The sequence below is a fragment of the Triturus cristatus genome, chromosome 11 (genome assembly GCF_964204655.1).
Source record: "Triturus cristatus chromosome 11, aTriCri1.1, whole genome shotgun sequence".
Classification (NCBI taxonomy): domain Eukaryota; kingdom Metazoa; phylum Chordata; class Amphibia; order Caudata; family Salamandridae; genus Triturus; species Triturus cristatus.
Genome location: NC_140594.1, coordinates 1100578644 through 1100603917, shown reverse-complemented (window position 1 = coordinate 1100603917; position 25274 = coordinate 1100578644). Strand labels below are relative to the sequence as shown.

General features: G+C 43.4%; 1 protein-coding gene across 8 annotated transcripts in view; it reads left to right on the top strand.

Annotated features, from left to right (window-relative positions):
- Positions 1–25274, top strand: part of LOC146786068 (dehydrogenase/reductase SDR family member 4-like) — a 284740-nt gene that overhangs the window by 5765 nt on the left and 253701 nt on the right. For 2 of the 8 annotated variants that reach the window (XM_085635493.1, XM_085635489.1), the window contains exon 1: positions 22090–22232. The exons of 3 other annotated variants lie outside the window; for them this stretch is intronic. The gene's annotated coding sequence lies outside the window, so the exon portion shown is untranslated. Of the gene's footprint in view, positions 1–22089; positions 22242–23617; positions 23794–25274 lie in introns of those variants that run through there. 3 more of the 8 variants (XM_085635490.1, XM_085635494.1, XM_085635491.1) reach the window with 3 other exon arrangements.

The following is a 25274-nucleotide window of genomic DNA, read 5'->3' as shown; positions in this document are numbered from 1 at the left end:
TATTCAATGAAATAATGGTATATCTGCCTAGGTACCAGCTACAACGTTAATTCTTGGATTTAAATAAATATTTATTACAAGCCCAATTAATTGGTAAAGCTGGTTTTATAATCAATGTTGTAGAAAAGATACTTTTAGATAGTTACCTAATAGCTGCCATTTTCTACAAGTTTCCAAATGTTTCCTAGGAACCGATGCACTTGCTCCCTGAGCTGAGACCAGAACCTTGGGTGTGGGGATGGTGTTGTGGGTAGGGAGTTTCCATTATTCTGACTGGATGACCATCAGGGCAGATCCCAGGACTAGGCCTGGGAAAAAATTCCGTTCCGCTCGTGGAAATTGCGATAATTTGACATTTTCGCGTTCCGCGGAGAGCGCGAAAATGTCAAAATTTCCGCAATCCGCATCTTACCGGAAATGTTTTTCTTGCTCACGCTGTAAAAAAATACATTCTCGAGTGCGCGCGATCGCCTTACCTAAATCCCCGCGTTCGCCGACAAGTTTTCCCGATCCGGTCGCGTTCTCCACGAGATGTTGGATTGTTGGTAGCCATTTGCGCTGTCTCGCGACAGTTCGCACCCGCATTAACGTCATTTGTCGTGCGATCACGTCATTCCTCGCACGATCACGTCTTTCTTCTCGCGATCATGCACCGCGAGAGTATGAGATGATTGAGATCTCGAACACGTCATTCTCCATCGCGAGCGAGAGCGTGAGGACGCGGGCACCTCATATCGAACGCGAGCGGGCGGGACAAGTGAAAACAAGATGGCTGCGCCCGTGAGCAACCGCATGGGTAAGTTGGTGAGCTGCGATCACGCAGAAAATACCGCGAATGGGCGGGAAAAAAAGACTTCTGCGTCTTCGCGATATTTCCGCATGTTTGCGGAGATTTTTAACATTTTCGCGATAGTTTGCGAAAGTGAATTTCGCAAATTCTGCCCACCCCTACCCAGGACATTAAATGACTTCAAAGAGGTCTACCCTGTCATAGGCAGATGTAGCTAATATCTGGGCCTGCCCCATCTTTTGTCCCTCTAGACAGCCAGGTACCAATAATATTGGGAGAGAAACTGCCCCAGAACCAGTTTCAAGAGGCCACAGAGGAGGGGTTGCTGTTTTCTCTTGCCACACTCCTGGGGCCACAGGAGCTTTGCAAAGGGAAAGAATGTTTCTGCCATGTCAGATTTAGGTAGAGAGCACAACTGTGGGATTGTTTGTAGTAGAGGGCACAAAGGAACACATAAAAAAACTGAGTAGGGTTACCCTTAGACGTTTTTATCTAACGGTTAGGGAAGGGTCAGGAGTCACAAGCATCCAGAGGCTTGGGCCAGGTACCCTTGATACCTTCTTTGGAACACTACTGGACATCTGCAAGATAGAAGAAGGGATGCACATGTTGTTGAGATGTGTTGGAGACCTAAAGCACTGTTCCAGCTTACCCAGGACTAAGAAATTGACCCCTAGGGTCATTTGGCTGACCTCCTATTAAGATATAGGAATGCAGAAAGCAGCAAGAAGCCCCTTTTCATAAAGAGCCAGGCTAACCAGTTCAAACTGGACCTAGTTGGTGTCTTTTGCTGGAGTGAGTCATGACCCCCAAGTGCTGCTCCCGAGGTGCTGAGACCCTTGGCTGTGCAAAAGTTTACTGCTCCTAACATCCAACGGGGACACAGAATCTCTCTGCAAACCTTTTACCTGGCGAACCATCAGCAGACTGTGACCAATCCATCAAGCCAAACTGATGAATATGCATTGCCGCTGGGCCTTATTTCGCCATAGCTCTTACTACGTTCTTCTCTCAAAGCCTGACTCTGTTAACACCAAGATCTCTTCGACTCAAACCCACAGCTTCATCAGCTCCACCGTTGAAGAAAAGCTGATCGACACTGAAGATCTTTGGGATGCAAAAACATAAACTTCTCCAGGCAGACCTTTTCCCGTCTAAAATCAACGGTTTCACCGAGGCCCCATCTCAATGTCCAAAAACATCAACGTTAAGCCCCTTCTCTTGATGCCGCTCCTCTGCCTGCTTCCACTGAAGTCATCGAGGAAGTGACGTTTTCACCAGGATGAACCTAGTCCTTGTATCCAAACCAGGCACCATCTCGCTCCATTGCGGTCACACTGAAAACTCACCCTTGTCCTGGTCAAGTGCAAACAGATGAGAGCAGTTGGCATTTAGCATTTTCTTAGCTATTTTCATTAAAACTTTAAAAATTCATATCCCTGGTCCCCCTAACTGGATGTATATGATTTTCAGGTCATTTTGTTCTTTAGATTATTCTCTACATCTATAAATTGGACTGAGATTTTTACTGAGTTGTGTTTTCAACGATTTACCTCTTTTAGCACTTAAGTTAAGCCTGTCTGCTCTGTGCCATAGTTTCCTAGGGTTGAGCTCAGGTTTATATTACCGAACCCTTTACTAAACCTAAGAACAGTGGAATTATTACTTGTGATGGACTACTATCCACCCCAACTAATAACCCACTTTCTCACACCACTAGTAAGTGAACAGAGAAGACCGAAGTTAAGAACATAGGTTTTCAAACTTACCTGAAATACAGATGGTAGAGGCCTAATCGCTGCTGCCATTATGTCCTGCTTGATGTTTGTTTCAAGGTTGACACCAGGTCTGGTGTATGGCAGAAGCTGTCAGGAGAGAGAAACATTCATAGGGGACTAGGGCAATATAAGTGAAAAAGGAAGGTGCTAGGTACGTGGTGTTGCTACTCACTTTGAGAGGTATTATAAATTATATTAGAGTAGCTCGAACAAGCCCTAAGGTGAATTATAGTCATACCCTCGCATTGACCAACATCTTCATCAATTTAAAAATAAATACAAACACGTGAAAAAAAACCTGATATATTGATCATGTTGCCAACAGGAATGTTTGATAAAAGACATGCAGCTGCCCTGTAAGTAACAAAGCAAGGTTTTTGTGGCTTAGGAAAAAGAGCTGATATACAACTTGTCAGTGTCTAACATCTGTCTGCTGTGTGGTGCTAGTCCTGTGTGAGAGCACCTCTAGGAGAAGAATTTGCTTTTGTGGCAGTCGATGGATAGGACAACAACACCGGGCCTAAAATTTACAAACAATAAGCATTAATTAGTGTACCAGTATACATGACAAGTTTATTTTTAAGTCCCCTCAAAGACATAGCAAAACATATCAAAATTTCTTTTTAGGTTTTATACAAACATTTCCATAATGTCAAGATCAGGGTAGTCAATCCAAACTAAAATACTATTACACAACCAAGTTAGTAATGTAGAACGTTCAAACCTTTCATTACAAACAAAGAACACATGTCGAGTGTACTGTGGAAGGTTAAAACAGTGCTCATAGTGCAAAGTTGCCAGGACACAACTCTCAAAATGCAGGTGCACTTAAATGAATATTATAAAAATACACTAAATATTCCTCTGCTGCACAAACTTTTCCAGATGAGCATTTAGGGTCGGCCAGGCCGTTCTCAGGACCCTTCTGTACAGTGGTGTCATCTGGGGATGCTGGGAATGTGGCTGCGAGTGCAAACCCTTAATGATCTCGGCCTTTAATTGGGCCCAGCAATGAAGGTCCTCCCAGCACTTGAGGCAGAACTTCAACCACCGGGTGTGGACACACACTGCACTGTAGCACATGGGGCTGTCCCACTAGATTTGGGCCAATTTAGGCATTACTCAGCTGGATCTTTGGACTGGCTTGCTTGGTGTCAGCAGAGTTTGCGGTCAAAGTAGGGCATAGTTTAATTTTCTGGAAACTCCCTTGCCAAAGACTCACATGTCACTGAAATCCCTTGCAACCAAGCGGCATGCAAGAGGTGTTTGTTGGAAAATATAGCTGGAGGCAGCACTCGGCATCGTAGATGGCTTTCAAGGCTGTCTATTGTGGAAAACGGATGTATGACAGTACAACGCGTGTCATTACAACGCGTGCAGTTACATCGCATGCGTTACAACGCATGCGATGGTACAACGCTATGCCATTACAACGCAAGTCTTTACATCGACTTGCGCTAGATGGCGTGCTAACATTAGAAAAGTGTAATTTACTATTCCAACTCCAGTCCACTTAACAGTAGGGAAGGTGTTGGGATAGTAATCTACACTATTTGTAATGTTAGCACGCCATCTAGCGCAAGTCGATGTAAAGACTTGCGTTGTAATGGCATTGCGTTGTAACATGGCATGCGTTGTAACGCATGCGATGTAAAAGCTGCACGTGGTAAAAACCGTGTTGTAATGGCTGTTCCCCGTGGAAAACGTGTGCTATGTAGTGAGGTGACCGAAGTTCTTAATGGTACAGTCAATAGCACCTACCACACAAGGGAAGTGGCTTAACGAATCGATTTCCTTTGCCATCCTTTGCCTTTTCAATTGTGACTATTGTGGTGCACACTTTGGTTGATGCATCTCAGTATATTAAGCAAACATCGAGACTGGCTTCCCTGTGAAATACCAACATTGTCAGAGGTGACCTTATGTAATGATCCAGTGTCCATGAACAGGAATGCAGCTAGTATTTTAAAATAGTCTGGGATAACCTGAGCGCGGGATGCAGTTGAATCAAGTTCCTGCTCCCAGTCAGCAACCATGTCAAAGATCACATCAGTTGAGAAGTCGTATGTGGTAATGACAGTTTGCCTGGACATCCCAAAGATTCTGGTCCTTTGCCTGTAAACCCTTTCTTACCCTCTCCTCAAATATTTATTCCTCAAAATTAGAGGCAAACCTTCAAACACATTCACCGACCTAGTGAATGCTGCAAAAGTTATTTGGTGTGTGAGTTCATCTATTATGTGGTCAGCCTGGATGTGGTTGGTTGATGGCGAAATGTGTTTCAGCTGCAGATTGGTGGTGGAGTTGAGAACAATCACTTCTTTAATTCCCAGGTGTGTTGGGAATTCTAGGTAAATCTACAGTATTTGCTTTTAGGGGAAACTGAAAATAATACTATAAAAATGAATTACCATGGTTCAAACATAAAAAAATATTTTCTTTGAAGTAAAAAAACTTAAATCCTAACTTGCTATAAATTTACACAAACGAAATGACATTAGAAATTGCACTGATATGGAAGAAATAGTACGTTACACTGGATTTCATTAAAAGTTCCACTAATCGGGACATTCGAAAACAAAATAATAAACACTGTTTTATTTTCCCATATAGTTCTATAGTTATTTGTTGCCTCTGTTATTTTATATGGGAGCGTGTTGCAGTACCTGTGAGTGGCCATGTATGAAGCTAAACATACTCCTTGACTTAGTGGGAGTATATTTACTGTTGTTTAGAGTCCTGTTTTGCTGTTGCGTCTTCAGAAGTGCAGTTTCTGAATAACAATATTCTTACTCTTTTGTGTGAGGGTCTTTGTCACTTCCATAACTCCTTCTTACCCCTCCATAGACCCCTCCAATTTTGTAATAATTATTCCTCATTTTCCAGCCACTCACATGCTTCTCCGTCCTTTTCAGCTAAAAAGTATATGATCTTCACACGTTAAAGATAAGAGAGGTGGAAAACTATGCTTATAAGTTTGTGAACAGCAATTTGCAGTATGGGAGTAGTACTACTGTGGTACAACTAAATGTATAGGAATTTACATATTGAGCAGTAAGTTTCACACCATCCATAAATTGTTGTAGGTAAAACCTGCTGTAATTTACCAGAGCAAAAATGCAGACCAAAACCAACATCTTGCCTAATTTCTAGGGTAGTAATTGAGTGCTATTTATCACACCCAATATATTATGATCTCAGTGGTTTCAGAATATATTGGGTACAATAAATATCTAATCCTTTTCTGGGTCGCTGTAATTGAGGCCTAAGTTTCAATTTTAAGAATCACCATTACATCTTGGACCCGTGAAGCTGTGTTCTGCAAACAATTACAGCAAGTAATTTATTGTCTGAGTCTATTACAAATGCATCTGCTATGTTGGAATTTGACAATGAGATCAGTTGTGTAACAAAGAGGCGGCCTGCCAAATTTCATGACAATTGCATTGTTTTCTTAGATGTACCTTAGATAATTCCATATATCTCTAATTTGCAAGAGCTGTATGTGGGATAAGCATGCCAGATTGCACAAGAACGATTACTTTTTCCCTTCAAATTAATAAGTGGAAAGCAGAGTTTTACTTAGATTTGTTACTCCATCTCTGAAATGTATATCACTCCCTTTCAAATATTGCATTTCTTTTATATAAGAGTACATGCGTTAGATCAGAAACTGAAAGTGTTATGTTTCATAAAGCTTCAAGACCCTAAAAACTGTGATATAGAAGGTAGATTTGTAGAGTTCCCTTCTGGCTTTCCCTGTCCAGGTGCATTGCCATATGTTGGAAATGTATCCTTTCTGCAAGGTCTCCTCAAATTTTTGACTTTTACGGAACCTGTTCCTGTTGGCTTTAGGACGCTGCACACTTTACTCCTGTTAACCATTCGTAAAGTGCTTGCGCACTCCCTTCTAAACATGGTTACATTGGTATACCCCTGATTGGTACTTTTAATTTACTTCCAAGTCCCTAGTATGTGGTACTACATTTATCCAGGGCCTGTAAATTAAATACTACTAGTGGGATGCAGCACTCATTGTGCCACCGATTTTAAGTAGCACTGTAAAACATGTCTTAGGCCTGCCATTGCAGCCTGTGTAGACAGTTTTAAAACTGCTATTCTGATCCGGTGATATAAATATTTTGCCTGTCCTAAACCTTCCTTTTTATTATTTATAGAAGTAACCCATAGAGTAGGCTCTAACCGCTCATACGTCAGGGTGCACGGTATTTAAAAAGTAGGACATGTATACCTATGTTTTACCTGTCCTGGCAGTGACAACCCCCGAATGATTTTTTTTACTGCAGCAAGGCTAGCTCTCCCATAGACTAAAGCTGGTAAGAAGTGCTAACTTCAGTTTGGGACCAGCTAGAGAGATACTTCTTCTACTCATTTTAATCATATTAATAGTAACCGCAGACTTAAAGTTATTATTTTAGAAGTGCCACTTCCAGAAAATTTGCATTTTACTGTTTAACACAAATGTACCTTTCTGTCAGTGGCCAGAGTCACCTGACTAGTGACTTGAGCTTTCTTTCACTGTACAATCTGAAGCCAGACTCCGGGGAATGGGAAGAACTGACCAGAATCAGTTTATGGTTAGACAACAGGAGTGTCCCCCACTCACAGGCTGGCTCTGGGCATAAAAGTGGTAACCCCAGAAGATCTCATCAGACCACTCCTGGACCTGAGAAAATTCTGAAACAGAACTACTCTGCTGTCTGAAGAAGGGAGATTGGACCTGCTTGTCTTGAATGCAGAACTCCAAAGGTCATTTTGCTGACTTCCAACTGGACAGAAACAACTGGAAGTGCCTTGTTTCCCACTGCTAGCTCACAGATGCTATCCTAACACCGCTCACCTCCTGTTTGGCTGCTTCATCGGATCCAATGCAGAGTCTCACTACGAAGCACCCCACAGCTCCTGATTGGCGGCTTAATTAGATCCAATGCAAAATGATACGGATCCTTACAGAGTCATGACTAACTGTCTTTGCATCAGAGTCAGAAGGTAAACCTTCCAGCGGAGTGGACCTAGTCCTGTATCCATCTCCATCGCAGACAGCCTTAACTTAACGCAATTGGCACTTTGCAACCTTTTTTTGTGCTATTTTACTGAAAACTTTGTGAACACCAGTTCTTTTTTCATTGTGGTATCATTTTGTTTATTAAAATATTCTCTATGTTTCTAAATTCATTTGGGATTCTTCTTGTGTGGTGTTTTCACTTTATTGCTTTTTTCCACATTGCCTCTATGTGAAGTCTGACTACTTGTGTGCCAGGCAACCAGGGAGTTAGACACAGTTTTATTTAGCAATTATTGTAGTTCACCCTGACAAGGATTGTGATTATTATTTCTCACCCCCTTCAACCAATAATCCAATTTTTTACAGCATGTTTTAAGTGGAAAAACAATTGATTTTAGAATGATAGTAGATTTGCATTACGCCTCTACCAAGGTCAAGTATGTCTAAAAAATAAAGTTAAACACATCAACATTGGCAATGCCAATAGGTCTGACTTATGAATGAAAGTGCCTTTTTTGATTCTCAATCGGTCGATGTCCATGCGCCCTGTGACTCATCTTTACACTCATGCTTTCATTCATCAATCCACTCATCCTTTCATCTACAACCACAATAAAACACACAACTCAACAAGATATGCAAGATAAATTAAAAGAATACAAATGGAAAAATAAAACATGCTGCCGCCTGAAAATTGGAAGACATATGTTTGCAATACAAAAAAACTAAACATAACGGTGAGTGTCCCACTTTAAAAAATATTGTAAAATGAACATCATTGTTTTAAATTTCAAGCATGCCAGCCACATTTAAAACCAACGAGTTGGCCAGGTCGGAATGGTAAAACCGTGATACATTATGGACAACAGCATTCCATAACGGTCTCCTTGTTTAGAGGAAGTGGGCCCATGTAATGCATCACACTGCATATGAAATCAGCGGCAAGCTAAAGGACTGGCCAACCAGCCCTGATTCTGAAGTGCACTTTGTAATAATTCATAGGGCAAAAGAGCCAATGACAGATGCACACTAAACCCTTACCCCATATAGTTTGCTGTCATGGGTGGAAGCTGAGTGTAAATGAAACTCATTCACAACAATGATGCACAAGAGAGGGCCCAGAGGCCCTCTATCTATCCATATGGATGTATATTTATATATGAATGTGATTTTTTAAAATAGAAGAGCCTGACAGACATCTAAGTAGAGATTCTAGCAATAATTATTACAGGGCAAATCTTCTCTCCCTAGGCAGTACCTAACACTAAAATCATTCCCTACTTTCCTGTAACAAAATTCCTATCTGTGGGCTTTAATACAGAGAAATAACAATCCACCCTAATGCCTATTGACTTTAACTTATGCTTGTCACAATCAGTATGTCAGGCCTACTTTCTTTATCATAACTTTTCATAATATAAACTAAATCCTTTATATTTTTCCTGTCACCCTGAGCAACTCACACCTACGGTGTTGATTTAGAAACTTTCACACAAGGCAACCTTCAGATATACTGTAATAAAATTACAAATATGTACAAAATACAGATGTCAAAACTGGGGTGCATTTGCTACCTGGTGTCAAAGAAGGAATTAGCTTTGGAGAAATGGAGCCAGAGGTGCAGAAAATCAATTTGGGAAGAAAGGTGTGAGTTGGCAGTAGTAGGATTCAGGGGCATGGTGCATAGAGAAAAATCCTTTAAAGTTTGGTGAGGAGCTCGAGCTGTTACATGTGTCTGTTTCACAAAATAAAGTCCCCCACACAGACGCTAATAGACTTGATCCTTCAAAGGCATAGAAAAAATCCTCAACTCCCTTTCAAACAGCCTGAAGCACTGACTTCCGTAAAGCGTGACTTGCTTAAACTCATATGTACTGTAGCATTTTTTATTATCACACTTCCTTCCTTTGGACACCATTTTGCCTGTACTACCAGTGTGATATTTTACCCAAATTCCAAGAAGAGCAGTCAAGCCTTGTCGCATGGCTTAAACTTTCTCAAGTAAAACTGTGCATTTGTTGGACAACATAAACGTTGGACTTGTGTGGGACTAATTCTGAGCACCTCTCAGGATATGTTGGCCTATAGTCTTGCTAGCTCACAGAGCACCTTCTGTACCTCTAACCTTACAGGACAACAAATGGATGTATAACCTCAGAACATGCAAACCCTGACCCCCCCAAGTAAATCGTGGTATCAGATCTATGATGATGAAATGAAATGAAATGAAATGAAATGATATCCGATTTATAAAGCGCAACTAAGCCCAAAGGGCATCAAGGCGACTAACCAAAAAGCTACAATAGATCAAAAATAATTAACTACTGGTATGCCTGAATAAAACACCATGTTTTAAGCGCCTTTTTAAACTGAACCAATGATGTTTGGGTCTTAATTTCTGCGGGAAGGGAATTCCAAAGACGAGGTGCCAGATTCGAAAAAGCTCTGCTACCCCATCTAACTTTCTTCACACGAGGAACTACAAGTAAATTCTTCTCAGAAGAGCGCAAGCTCCTGCTGGGCAAATAAGGAGTTAGTAAAGAACGCAAAGCGTTAGAAGATCCAGTGAAGAGAGATCCAAACACCAAACAAAGGAGTTTGAAAGAAATCGTCTGCTGAATCGGAAGCCAGTGGAGACTTTTCCTGGCTAAAGTAGCGGAGGACTGAATGGGAGCAGCAATAACAAATCTTGCCGCAGCATTCTGTACTACCTGGAGGCGCGATATGAGACCCTTGTTGATGTCAGCATACAAAACATTACAGCAGTCCAGTCTTGAACCCACCAGAGCAACCACCGTCTGCTTACGAGCCTGAGGGGAGAGATAGTGAGTAATCCTCTTCAGGATCTTGATGACCCCCCAGCAGGTGGCCACCTGCAGAGTCATATTCAGTGAGCTGTCAAAGATCACGCCGAGATTTCTAGCCGAGCCAACAGGCGTAGGGCAGATACCCAGCGATGGGGGCCAACACTCACTCGACCACACATCCTGGTTTTTACCAAAGATCAGCACCTCTGTTTTTTTGCCGTTCAGCTTCAGGGAGTTTAAAATCATCCAATCTGCAACTGCTTGCATGCAGTTTCTGAAGCTGAGCGCGGAGGTGCAGGCCGAATGAGCTAAGGACACCATGATTTGGGTATCATCGGCGTATGACACCACTTCCATCCCCTGAGATTTCACCAGCCTAGCCAGTGGAGCCACATAGATATTAAACAGGGTCGGACTCAAGGCCGACCCCTGTGGGACTCCACATTGCAAGGATTTAGCAGGGGAGAGAAACTCTCCAAGCTTAACCCTCTGTTCTCTAAGCTCTAAAAAAGAGGACAGAAGGCTTAGGGCCGGACCAGATACACCTAGTTCCCCCAAACGAGATGTTAAAGTTGAGGGAGATAGGGTATCGAAAGCTGCCGTAAGGTCCAGTAGGACCAGAACTGTGGTCTGACCTTGATCCACCTTCATTCGGATATTATTCATCACCATAGTTAGAGCTGACTCCGTACTATGGTACTTTCTGAAACCGTGCTGGGAATTGTCTAGATAACCAGAGGAATTCAGAAAGTTCGACAGATGAAAGTTAAGGTAGGACTCAAGCATTTTAGCTGGAGCGGGCAACAGGGATATAGGACGGAAATTTTTCAATATTTCTGGGCCCAAGCTGGGCTTCTTAAGCAAGGGCCTCACTATCTCCTTTTTCCAGGCAGCTGGGACCTTCAGAGGGCAGGGATCCAAGGGAGAGGCGGATTTGGTCTTTTCCAACAACAGGCCGAGCTTTTCAAGGGACAGCGGAGGAAAGTGGGTGAGGGTCTTAGAAGAATTTGAAGAGAGATGCAATCCCAAAGTGCTCTTCTGTAATTCCAAAGTGAGGTAAATGTCCTCAATTTTGTTATGGAAGAACTCCGAGATTTTATTGCACAACTCTTGCGACCCTACCACAGGATCAGGCATTTGAAGAGAGCACAAGGAGTCTACGATCTTAAAAAGCTCCTTAGAAGAGGAAAGGGATAAAGTAAGATTGGAAAAAAACTCCTGTTTTTCGCCTTATACACTCGCAACAGATGTTTATATGCCTCTCTTTCCATAGGATCCCAACATTTCCGCCATTTTCTTTCCTGTCTTCTAACGCCCTGCCTCAAAAGCCTTAGGGGTTCAGAGAACCACGGGGCAGAAGGTTTGAGTCTTGCTGTATAACGTAAAGAAGAGGGGGCCAATGCATTAACGGTTCGGATATGGAATTAGCAAGCTCCTGCGCAGCCACCCCTACATCTTTCGAAGGGGAATATGAAAAGGCCCCAATGAAAGGAATAAGAGACTCATTGGTGATGTTCTTATAGCACCTCTTAGATACTCTATTGAAAGAGCTCAATTTGGGTGGCCCTGCAGAGGGGACAGCCAAGTCCAAAGGCACTGCCAAATGGTCGGACCAGATCAGCCTAACAGGGGAACCGACTGACAGTCTCGGATCGTTTGAGAACACCCCATCTAAAGTATGACCCGCTTGATGGGTTGGAACTCTTACCAATTGACCAAAACCACACGCATACAGTGAGTCGATCAATGAGAATGTATCATTGGAGCCCAAATCTTCTAAATGAAAGTTAAGGTCTCCCAGGATGGTCCGATGGGGATTACCAAAATACGGTTCCAGGATTCTAAACAACTCACCGCTAAAATTAGATCTAGGACCAGGGGGACTGTAAATAAGAACTCCTGTAAAAGAAACCGACGGAGAGCAAGAAATACAGAAGTACATAGCCTCAAACAGGTCCGAAGACACCGATAAGGCTTTAGTACAACAGACCAATGACGTGTCATAAAGAATAGCCAGCCCACCTCCCCTACATCTTGTTCTATCAAGTCTCTGTAAGGCATAGCCATCAGGGACAGCCAGCCTTAAGTCATGACCAGAAGAGTCCGACGCCCAGGTTTCGGTAACAAAAACCCAAGAGGGTTTCCTTGCAGTTACAAAATCATGGAAAGCCACATTGTTTTTAATTAGGGACCTAGCATTAACTAGGAAACCCTTTCGATGTTGAATATCATTCCCTTTAATAATAGGAGCATGATTCGCCTCCTCCCTAACAAGCGAGGGCCAAAGACTAATGTTACAGGTATGACAAACAGTAGCACGTAGAAGGCCCTCAGGTGAAAACCTATGGTGACATGGTAACGGAGGAGGTTTAAGAGTAATCAGCTCCTGCAATGAATAGGACCCACATATCTGAGGTGATGATTGAATATCCTCAGTAACCAGCCTGTCCCGCAGCACGTCCTCAGCGCGGACGGGCGCAGACGGGTTGAACTCAGGCGTAACTCCGGCGGAAATCCAGCGATCCCGCTGCGCGAATCCGCTGCGCGATGCCATGACCCCTTTAAATAGCGGTCTAGCGTCCTTATGACAGCTAGAGCGTCAACCTCCAAAATGGCGTCGCCAGGCGTCCCGGAGTTCCCCCCAATATGGCCGGCAAACGCTAGAAATCCCAGGGAATGGACCCGCTCAACAGCGGTGACAACAATTTTAATGTGCAGGTAAGAAGGCGCAATTTTAAAATCAGGGTAAATGTAAAATAACAACTAACACAAATGAAAAACGGGATATTTTAAAAAGGTACCAGAAGTAGTCAATATAGCAGGCGGTTGCAAGCGCAGCGCGAGCTAAACGCTTTTCAAGTAGCTTTTCAAGTAGCAAGCTCAAGTGGAGAGCTCCCGATTGAGTCCGGAGGGGGCCCCTTCAACGTATCCGGCAGGGGGGCCCCTCAAGTTTCGTTCCGCCACTGCTGTGGTACAGTGCTCAGAGTCCAACGGCCAGGAAAAATGAAGTCTGCAAAAACAGGTGGACTGAAGGTAAAAAGTTCGGAAGTGGGGTGTGGACCACCACAAGGATGGCAGGTCTAAAAATTATGATTATAAATAACTAAACGAATGGGGGCGTGGGAGGGTACGTACGAGGAATACAAAGGCTACTCTACAAATAAATATACTTTATGCGAAAAATACATGCTTGTGGACGTAAAGTCTGAGTAAGAAAGCTAAATTATCACCCTAGTTGAAGTCACTCACTTCTACTATTTAAGCCCTCCCTCCTTCAGGAGCAAATCTCGGGGTGGTGTAAAATGTAGTACAAAGGCTCCCCATCTAGATCTAGAACTCTTTCGCTCAATTGCTTATGCATACTCAAAGAGCTACACAAGAAGTACATGGCATGCGGTTTCAATATTTATGGAAGCATTGTGAGTCTTGAGTAAAATACGTGCACTGCAATGATTAATAGAAGGAAACAGAATAATGTGACTAACGTCACAAGAATGGTGAAGAAGATGAACAATTCAACCATTTTGCTGATTGCAGAAGACTATGTGCTTGCATACAGGTACTGTAATATCAGGGACTCCTACCTAGCACATTCTACCCTATTGTAACTAAGGTGAGTGGATCTGTCAAAATCTCGGTCTGGGGGTCTAATTCCCCTTTACCTGTGTAAATAGCTTCCAATTGGTACGCTAATTACTTTTTCATCAATTAGCGTACCAATTGGAAGCTATTTAAAAGTGGTAGGAGTAAATTTACGAGTAACGACTTCTTGGTATGGCGATGAGGACGGGTGGTTGTAAAATGTTGTGGCAGGTACGTGCACAGTAAAGAAGGGTATAACAGGAGTGAAAGGAATGTAGAGGTGATAATTTAAGTATAGCAAAGCAGGGAAATAACGAATTTGCAAACAGACATTAAAATGAAATTGTTGCAAGAGTGAATGGAAGTCACATTCAAATTGAACCAATTGTTGCATATTGGAATGTTGGGAAAGGTATGAGGGCTACGGAGAGAGAGGTATTATGCAAGTACTGTGGTGGTGGAAAAGATGGTTGAGTAGGGTATCTGCAATAAGAGAGTATTAAACAACCTGTAATGAGGGAAGAACGAGAAGTAAATACTCGGGAAAAGGGTGATTTTAGATAGTGGCACGCAAAGTAATATAGAGGGGTTCTAACCGTAGAGACTACAGAGTGATTTAGGAGATAAGAGCACGTGAGGATTGATAAGTGAATTGCATTGTGGTATATTGAGTATCAAACCATGATAATATATTTAGTAAAATGTTAAAACACAAGTATTAATTGGTTATTATTTTTCTATTGTTTACAGTGACCCCTGATGAAGGGCGCTGTGTTGCCCGAAATGCATTGGGTTTAATTGAATAAACACTGCCTTTGATGAACCTCGCACTTGTCATGTTCTTACATGATGTCCGGAGTGGCACAGTTTGAACATTAAGAAGTATGGAAAATGAAGCATGATTCCTTGTGAGGATTTACATTTTCAGAATAATAGAAAAACTTTGGGAGTAATATGAGAACAAAAAGAGTGATAAATATGGATAAAACTGGATGAATTAAGTACACACGATTGCCAAAGCGGCGTATTTTGCAGTGCATTTGGTTGGGGCGCATTGATGCCTCATTCCCTAGAAGTATGTTGTTTTCAGTGTCATTTGGGCAAGGCACTTAACCAAGTTGCACGCACACAATGAAAAACCAGCGGACAAAATAGCATTGAATCAGGAGTGCATCCCGACAATTTATAAGTATCTGCCATTATATCCTCAGACGATGTGTTACGGCATTCGTCAGGACCTAAAGTAAATGTGCTGCTACAGAAGATGTACTTGAAAATAATAGTACAATACAAAACCGTACAGTGATCCACTGGTTGATTAAAGGGGGATCCGCTTTTTGTCACCTGTAGGATAATATGAATAACTAGGCTATTGTTACCAAAACACAGCAGCTTGTTTAGTTGTGCCACCTAACAGCTAAACAAAGTGATATGTACAATTAGACCTATTGTTGACACATGTAGAGAGGAAACACTAGAAACAATTGAGTGAGACACAATTGGAACAACTTCTGAGGTGAGTTCTTACATATCAAAACAGGTGTACATGCAAAATAACCCCAGAGCAGAGGCTTACCAGCAATCTTCAGGCGTGATGCATCAACTTTTGCCCCAAGTCTGGCAAATCTTTACATGCACTCCTTTGAGACAGAACATGTCCTCTCATCTGTCAAACCCTCAATTCACCTAGATAACTCTCAATTCATTTTTGAGATACAGCTTTGAGTGCACCAAAAAACAACTTCCTTTCTTGGACCTCCTAATTTACCCTTCAGCTGGGTTTCTTGAAACTGAACTGTCCAGAAAAACCATGGCACAGAATGCCTTACTGTCTAATAACAGATACCACCCCAAGTCACTCATAGATAATCTCCCTTTTTGGCAGTTCCTGCACATCGGATGCAATTGCTCTCATGTCCAAAAGTTCAAGGAAGTTGCTAACACCCTGTCTACCCAATTAATAGACAGACAGAATCCTGCCCTGCAACTGCATATGTCGGCTAAGAGAGCCAGGAACATTAATATGGACGCACTTTTGGATATTAGGCCTCCCGAATCGCCAACAGAGACACTCATGTTTGTCAACATTTTCTGCAGCCTCTCAAGTTTGATTAAGAAATCAACATGCAGTAATTGGCACATTCTGAACAAACAGAATAAGTCTATTCCATTCCCCCTGTTTGTATTCAAATGCAGCCTTAACTTAAAGGGACCGTTAGTTCACACAAGACCCCAGACGACAGTTGCAAACAGACAAGACACTCTCCAGTACAAGCCAAGGTCACTTCCCCTGTGGCTCCTGCGGTGTCTGTGCCCTGACGGAACACACCACTCACATTGACAACGGGAGTAATACCCCTGGGGAATTGAGCACGGACTGTTATAGCAAAAAAATCATCTACCTCATCACCTGCCCTTGTGGGCTCGTTAGGTTGGTATGATGACATGAACATTTAAAACTTCCATTACTGAGCACACAAGCATGATAAGATGCAAGAAACAGAAAACTGAGCTGACCAATCATTTCAATGAGAAAGGAGATACACCTGAAAAATTACACTGGGCAATATTAGACAAACCTACGGTGCCATTATCAGTTGCAAACATCTCACAATGCCTTTTTGTGGAAGAACAAAAGTGGATCTTTAGATTACATAGCCACATTAACGGGCTCAACAATGAAATACCATGGTCATCAATCCCCTGAAAAATTAGTTCTTCCTCCATGGTGACATGATGCAAGACGCCTGTATAGATTGAGGGGTCTCCACCTGCATACACACTCATATGCCATAGTTTGGATTGGGGTACTTGCATTATCAGCAAGGGTTTCTAGGGTAGTTGAGCACCATCTTTACGTATTTCTGACCTCAGACATATACCATCAAGGTATATCTTGATCGTCAATGTTGGGATGACATTCTGGATCGATTCAATTATATTTTATTTATGTTATTAATATAAGCCTGAAGATCCTTCTTTACACAATGGCTTAGCCTCCCTTATTGCTCTTTGCTATCACCCACCACGAGTCGTGCGGTCATATACTACTTCTCCCATGTTCACATTACTTTTAGCAATTACAGCACTCCTTTAATATGAGCACTGTTTGGGGGACCAGGGCTTGCTGTTGTGATCCCCAAACTACACTTCCAAGCGTGCCTGTTTGACACATCACACATGTGCGCCCACTGGTGTGTGAGCATTGAGCGCTGAAAAGCACTTCTATCCACGCTGTCAGTGTCCTCGAACCTGCTAATGGATGTGGCTGGACTCTTGCAATGGAACAAACTGTAGAAGCAGCTGCCACTCTGACAAATCCTTCAAACATGTTGTGTGTCTCTGCCCAGCATTGCTGAACTAGACAGACCCAGGCTACGAGTTCGCACATGCCAGCAAGCCATTATTGCATCCTTAAAACCTGACGAATCAACTTTGAAAATTCTTCTGACAAAATGTGTTACCATTGCATTGAATAGGTTTAGCCGTCTGGGGGCTTCACTGGGGGGCTTTTTCTCATCACTGGGGTGCCCCTTGTTAGGCCTGTCCTTGCTCCCTCCACCCTAGGACATTAGTTTAATGACTGATTGCTATATAACTTTGTACAACTATTTATGAGCTGCTCTCATTAATGCAACGCTGGTACTCACACAGCGCTGGGTACACACATGGGTCAGTAGATTTAAAATGTAGAACCTCTGATGTTGACAGCTTTTCCGAACAACCTGTCCCTATATTTCCTGCAGTATCATGCCTAGGATATTTGTGAACTACAGCAGACCAACAAGCTAGGTCCTTTTACATAGGCACCATAATTTTTTAAGATAAAGTAATAACCAATGGTCTTAGTGTGATACAATTTTGATGGTGATTGCTTTAAGGAATTCTTTGCTGCTGCCTTTGCTGAACAAAGTTGTTAGATTTGGGGATCTCTAGTTGGCACTGGTAGGTACTTGTGACAAATAGGGACCCTTGCCTCTAGTCAGGGGAAGGGGGTACACTCCTAAAATAACCCCTGCTCACTCCCTTGGTAGCTTGGCACGAGTGGACAGGCTTATCTCAGAGGCAGTGTGTAAAGCATTTGTGAACACATACAGTAATCAAGTGACAACACTACAGATGGACACCACACAAGTTTCATATCAAAAATAAGTATTCTTTATATAGATTTAACACAAGACCATAAACAACAAAAATCCACAATACCGTTACTTTAAAATGGTAGAATTTAGCTTAGTTCTCTATTGATCTTAAATGCAACACTTTGAGTCAATGTACCTTAAGTTGCGACACGCAGGGCAACAAAAGTGTTGCAGGGAAGGTGATGCGGTAGGTCCTTACACGCAAAGGCGGTGATGCATTGAAGATCTGGTGCAAAGAAACAAAGATGGCGTCTTCTTGGTGATGCGACACGCTTCTCCGATGTTGCGAGATGTCTCGGCTCGATGCATCAGCTGCAGTGGCGACACCCTTGTCCAGTGATGCGATGACAGCGGCTTTGGCGGCGACACTCTTCTCCAACGATGCGAGACGCTTCCGCTCAATGGGACAGTTTCTGCAGCGACACCCTTTTTCAGTGATGCGACGACAGCGGCTGCAACGGTGGCACACTTCCCCGTGAATGCGAGGTGCTTCTTGTGAAGTGGTGCAATGCGACAGCTACAGCGGGGACACCCTGGTTCAGTGATGCGAGGGCAGTGGCTGCAACGGCGAAACGCTTCTTCGGTGTTGCGGGACGCTTCTCGTGATGCGGTGCAATGCGACAGCTACAGCGGCTACACCCTTGTTCAGTGATGCGACAGCAACGGCTGCGACGGTGACAGTCCTCTTCTTCTTGAGTCGCGCTTCCAGCTCCTTGCAACACGCAGTCCTTCAGGAGTCGCAAATACAGCTACAGGCACTTCCAAATAACTCTTGGGGAGCTGGTGGTTGAAGTGTATTGTCCCTGAGACTTCAGCGGAAGGCAAGCTCTTCTCTCAAGACCTTGGAGATCGTTCACAAGTTAAATGAAAGTGCACACAAAGTCCTTTCTCCTTTCTTTGGCAGTCAGGCAACCACTGCAGGCCAATCCCCCAAGCAGCACTTCAGCTTAGGGATAGTCTCTCCTCAGTTTCTTCTGGTTCCACTCCTCAGCAAAGGTTTCTTCTTGTTCCCAAAGTGATCTAAAGTTCTTGGGTCCCAATATTTATACCCAGTTTCTCTTTGTTCTCTGAAGGCAGAGAGGCCTTTGCCTATTCCAAACCAGTTCTGGTCAGTCCTGGAGCACTTTGTTTACATGACTCCTTCTTTCCTTTCAGAGTGCAAGGCAGAGACATCAGACACACCACAGGAGGTGGGGCCAGCATTGTGGAGGGAAGGCACAGCCCTATTCAGGTCCCAGGTGCAACTCCTCCCTCCTATCTAGATGCAGATCTCTCTATTCACCAATGGGCTGACTCTCCCTGTCTCCTGGAATCCCCCAGCCCGGTCACTCAAACTCCAGACAAGGAATACACAGCCTAGCAGTGGCAGGTTTGAATGGTAAGACAAGAAAATACCTACTTTCTAAAAGTGGTATTTTCAAACACAGAATGTTACAACCAACTTCACTAAAAGATGTATTTTATCAATCTGAGTTCAGGCATAATAAATTCGAATTTCTTCCATGTTCCCTGAGTCAGTTAGGATTATAAAATGTAATAATCAAACTGCCCATTCTGGCCTATGGAGAACAGGTAGCCTTGCAATAGTGAAAAACGAAAATGGCTGTAATTCACTATTAGAACATGCCACACTCACCAGGGCATGTCCTACCTTATACTTACAATGCACCCTGCCCTTGGGTCTACCATAGGGGTGTCTGATATGAAGAAAAGGGAAGGTTTAGGGACTGGCAAGTGGGTGCAATTGCCCAGTCAGCATGACAGTACCAGACTGCAGGCAGACTCTGCAATGGCAGGCCTTAGACACGCTTTTACAGGCTGCTTCTGTGGATGGCACAACCAGTGCTGCAAGCCCACTAGCAGCATTTGGTTTACAAGCCCTGGGCACACTCTTTGCACTGTACTAGGGTCTGACAGGTAAACCAAACCAACCAATCATGGAATCACTAATTCATACATTAATTTACAATAGGGAGCACTTGCACTGTGGCACTGGACAGCAGTGGCACAGTGGCCAAAGTATCTAACACCAGCAAAACCACATGAGGCAACAGCAAAATGGAAGGGAGACCCACGCCAAGGTGCCAGGTCTAACAAAAGTGCTGCTACATGTGTTGCACTAGCACATTAGGAAGTAATCTGATGCTATTTTGTTTCTACACCTGTTGCAGTAGCACCTGTGGGAATCCAGCACACACTCGGAAGCAGTGGTGTAACTAAACTTGAGGGGGCCTCCCTGCAAAGTACATGGAGTAACCCCCTTCTGGACTAACTCAGGAGCTCTCAGTCCAGGGTACAGCCCTGAGGGGGCCCCCTGGAACTCGGAGGCCCCTCCCCACTGCGGGGGCTGTGGGGGCCTTGGTTACACCACTGCCCGAAGATTATTCTAGTGCTTTTCAAACTGATTTTAACAGATTATATGTTTTGGCGATGGGATAGATTGTTCCCCCTCTATTGCATTGAAGCGTCTCAGTGTATTGTCTCTTAGATGGTATCTGGTTCAAGGAACAATTTTGCCATGGCATCTCTGCATTAGCACTTTCAAGCCCATTGCTCTCCATGAGCTACTCAGCGTGGAGTTCCCTGTTTGTTTTAAAAGGCCAAGTATACTGTTTTAAAACGCAGAGCCCGTTTTTGTTTTTAACAATTGTAATGGATTTAAACAATCGCACAAAAATGTTGACTGTATTGTTTTAATATGTGTACTATGTTTTCATGTTTCCATAAATTATAATGGTTTTAAATAACCGCACACAATAAAGGCTTATGAAGCATAAAGGAAGCACTTTGTTTTGTAATTCTGAGGTGTGATGGAAACAAAGAATTTAATAGGCTCAAAACAAATCAAGACTCTTTAGTTGGTGATGGCCAATTGATGTGATGTGCTAAACATTCACAGAACCCTGAGTTCCACACACATTGTCTTTTGTGTGCTGTATATTTTTATCATTAAAATGTAATGTCTTTGTACATTTAGTGTAGGGCTGGGCGAAAATTCCGTTCCGCTAGCGGAAATTGCGATCATTTGACATTTTCGCGTTCCGCGGAGAGCGCGAAAATGGCAAAATTTCCGCAATCCGCATGTTATCGGAATTTTTTTTCTTGCTTGCGCTGTAAAAAAATACATTCACGCGTGCGCGCGATCGCCTTACCTGAATCCCCGCGTTCGCCGACAAGTTTTCCCGATCCGGTCGCCTTCTCCACGAGATGTTGGATTGTTGGTAGCCATTTGCGCTGTCTCGCGACAGTTCACGCCCGCATTAACGTCAGTCGTCGCGCGATCACGTCATTCGTCGCGCGATCACGTCTTTCTTCTCGCGATCATGCACCGCGAGACAAGTGAAAACAAGGTGGCCACGCCCGTGAGCAACCGCATGGGTAAGCTGGCGAGCCGCGATCACGCAGAAAATACCGCGAACGGGCGGGGAAAAAACTTCCGCATCTTCGCGATATTTCCACGTGTTTGCGGAGATTTTTAACATTTTCGTGATAGTTTGCGAAAGTTAATTTCGCAAATTCCGCCCACCCCTAATTTAGTGGCCATTTGGATGGAAAATGTGCTGTATGTAAATGACATTTAGCTGCCACACCATGCTTTAGGAATATATTTGCACCAGCATGCTCCAAAAAGCATCGGTGGCTGCATACCACCGCCCTACCACTTTCTGCTGAATGGGCATGGCTCATTTGCTACGCATGTTCTATTTATGACATTTGCTACACGTGTTGTTTTGAATGACACTTGGGTTTTTCACAATCTGTATTACTTCAGTGATGCAACATTGATTGCAACACCCCACTGTGAAAATGATTCCAACGCCACTTATATGTTCTGTCAGCAAATCCAGGAAACTCAAGTTCACCCTGATCAGCCTGCAGCTTTGAGAGCAGGCTCTGTGGGCGTTTGCTGCTCCAGGGGATAAGCCACGTTCTCTGTGCCACAAGTCTCCCCTGTTCGAGGCATTCAGTGTTCTGCTCAGAGCCTGACCCGTCTGAGTCTGGCAGAGCAGTCACACAGCAGCAGCCATGCCAGTGCAACCAGACTGCAGATAGGATTGTTAACCAGAAACAGAGCCACCTGGATGGATTTTTCAGTTCTTACACCAGGTAATCCAAGTGAGTGAATCAGTCCTGTTTACATTTCATGTTTTACCTCATCTTGTGTTCCATAAGAGTATATGCTTTACTAGATGTTTTCTGTAGTTTATTTCCACGCAGCCTGTGAATCCCGTATAGGGTATAACTGTGATTGGAGTCAATTCTGGGTGTCTAGCTAAATTTAGGTTATTTGTGCGTATGCATAAGGGAGCATGATTGAGAGCTATGTGGTTTAAGATTAAGGCAGTGAGTGCTTCCCACCATGCCTATCAGTGGCTCATACACGTGTTCAGATCACACCCTCATACAATCAATGACATCTTAAAAAATCACACAGAACAACGGTAAACTCTTCCCTTGAGGTGATTCGTGTCAGTGACGCAGTCCCTTGTGACAGTCTACAGCAGCCGAGGTCCCTGCAGGTAACAGCGGTGGGATATTCGAGAGACGATGCTGAGGGAAAATAAATTATTCATTTAATTTTCCCTCGTCATTGTCCCTCGCAATCCCCCTTACCAGGGCCGGACTGGGAACCAAAACCGGCCCAGACAAAGACGGGGGCCGGCAGAGCACTTTGCCAGAACCGGCCCCCACCCGTGCGGCGCACCAGGGGATTGCCCGGTGCCCGCTACGGCCACTCCGGCCCTGCCCCTTACCCGGACCCACCGTCCCACCGCTGTTAACTGCCGGACCCCGGCTGGTCTACAGTTTTTCTTCAGCTTGTATCATACCACGTCAACACACCTCGTTCATGCCAAAGCTCTCCTCCCGTACCTCACTATCTCTACAATGCATAATACACTTTTCACTAACTAACGAAGCTTTGAAACCGCACCTGCGGAGGAGACAACACGCAAAGCAAGCAAACATTCACGTTGAAGGTTAACACAGAAGCCCAAAAGCTGAAGACCTTCGGTCATGCTAACTTTAGTAAAGCAGCTGTGCACTCAACATTGAGAGATGCGTGCACAACCAGCCGCAATATTATAGTGAGTGCAGTTGAATAACCTAAGCCGGAATCACGATTACATGTGTAAGAACATTTCAATAAATGTTGCACAACTTAAAGAGTACATGTAGGTACATGTGAGAACTACAATTTCACAATTAACAGGAACATTAATATGTACAGGTAAATAAAGCTCTAACATTCTACACTGAAGTAGTTCAGAAATATGAATTAATAATACTCCACTCATTGATAACATTAAGGCACACTGTGTATACAAAGTGTTCAGTGCACTTAAAGATTTACATTACTGTGACGTTTAGGGGTGAAGCTAAATTTAGCTGCTCCAACAGTTTATTTATTCTTGCACACACATCCTGGATAATTAAGGATCACTCTGAGCAGCCTGCAGCTCTTTAAAAGTGTGTGCTGCACTGAGACAAGTACTCTGTGCCACCACACCACGCATGTTGGAGCACTCACTGCTCTGCTCAGAACTCAGTCCATTCTGAGCCTCTGAACAGTGACACAGCAGGAGCCACAACGGTGCCCCCAGACTGCATCCAGGATTGTTCTCCAGCCGCACAGCAGCCTGGATTGATTTCTCAACTCTTAAACCAGGTAACCCAAGTCTGCAATGCAGCCCTGTTTGCATTTCAAGTTTTACTTCATCTTGCTTTTCTTAAGAGTATATGCTTTTAGGAAATGCGTTTCGGTGGTTTACTTCCATGCAACATGTGATTCGTGCATAGTGTACAACTGTGAACTGAGCCACCTTTACGTGTCTGGGTAAATTCAGTTGACGAGTGATTATGCACGAGGGAGCCTGAATGACAGCTCTGAAGTTGAGGATAAAGCTGTGAGTCCTTCTCACAGTGCCTGTTGGGGATTCATACAAATGTTAAGACTATATGCTCATGCAATCATTGGCCTCTTTAAAGAGCACATGGAACAACGGTAATCCCTTCACTTAAGGTGATCCATGTCAGTGATACAGTTCCTGAAATAAAATCCGCATTTTCCTTTACCTTGTATTCACTATGAGTATGTCCTTTTTCAAATTGTGTGTTTCTGTTCTCCTTTTCATGGACCATGTGGCACCTTTATTGTTCAAAGTGCAAAAGAGTCACCTCTTGGTACCTGGGTAAGTACTGGATTTGGATGGATGTGTATGACAGGGCAAAATAGAGAGAGCTCAGGAGTTGAGGCAAAAGACAGCGAAACATTTTTACAGTGCCTATCAGCGGGTTATAAAGGAAATTCAGCTACACGCTCATCCAATCCGCAGCCTCTCTGCAGAGTGCACAGACCAATCATCAGACAAATGACAACAGTAATTACCAACTTCTGGGAGAAGTGGGAATACTGTACACAGCTGTCAAAAAACTGTTGCATTTACTGGTGAGGAGAGAGAAAACAATGTGTATATGTGTGTGAGGAATGGTGTGGCGAAGGGAGGCACCACAAGGAAGTACATACAGAAAAAGTGAAAAGACAGCGGTGAATCAAAGGAAGATGGCATGTGAGGTATATAGATAGAGGAGTTCAGAAATATGTGAGAAAAAAGGGTGTAAGTGGCTAACAGAGTGAGAAACTGCAGAGGGAAGAGGTGTGAAGAGAAGAGCAGGAGAGATCGAGTCATTCCAAAGACCGCTATCCTTCCACAAAACTGAAAATGTTAGCTTCACAATCTAATATTCTCAAGATTGAATCATTATCAACTCTAATTGTTCACAACTAAATCACTTTTATTACTCATTGATATGACAGTGACTAACTGATGTAAGCAACGTAATAGGTCTGGCTAGTTTTAGGCACGTGTTCATTGTTGTGTAATATGTTTAGGGAACAATATCAGAAAATTCAAAGGAAGTCACTCAAATACTGGTTATTGCTTTGATTTATTCATGAGAAAGCGTCATTGGAAGTGTCACACATCTGACAGTAGAAGCTCCATCATATGCACACTCACACCATAGTAATGTCTTAGAAGCAATCTGATAATTTGGCATTTATGTATATGCAGATTTTAATCTGGATGTTCACTGTAAATAGCATATTTAATAGTAAAGTATTCATGATATTTACTTAGCGAGTGACCT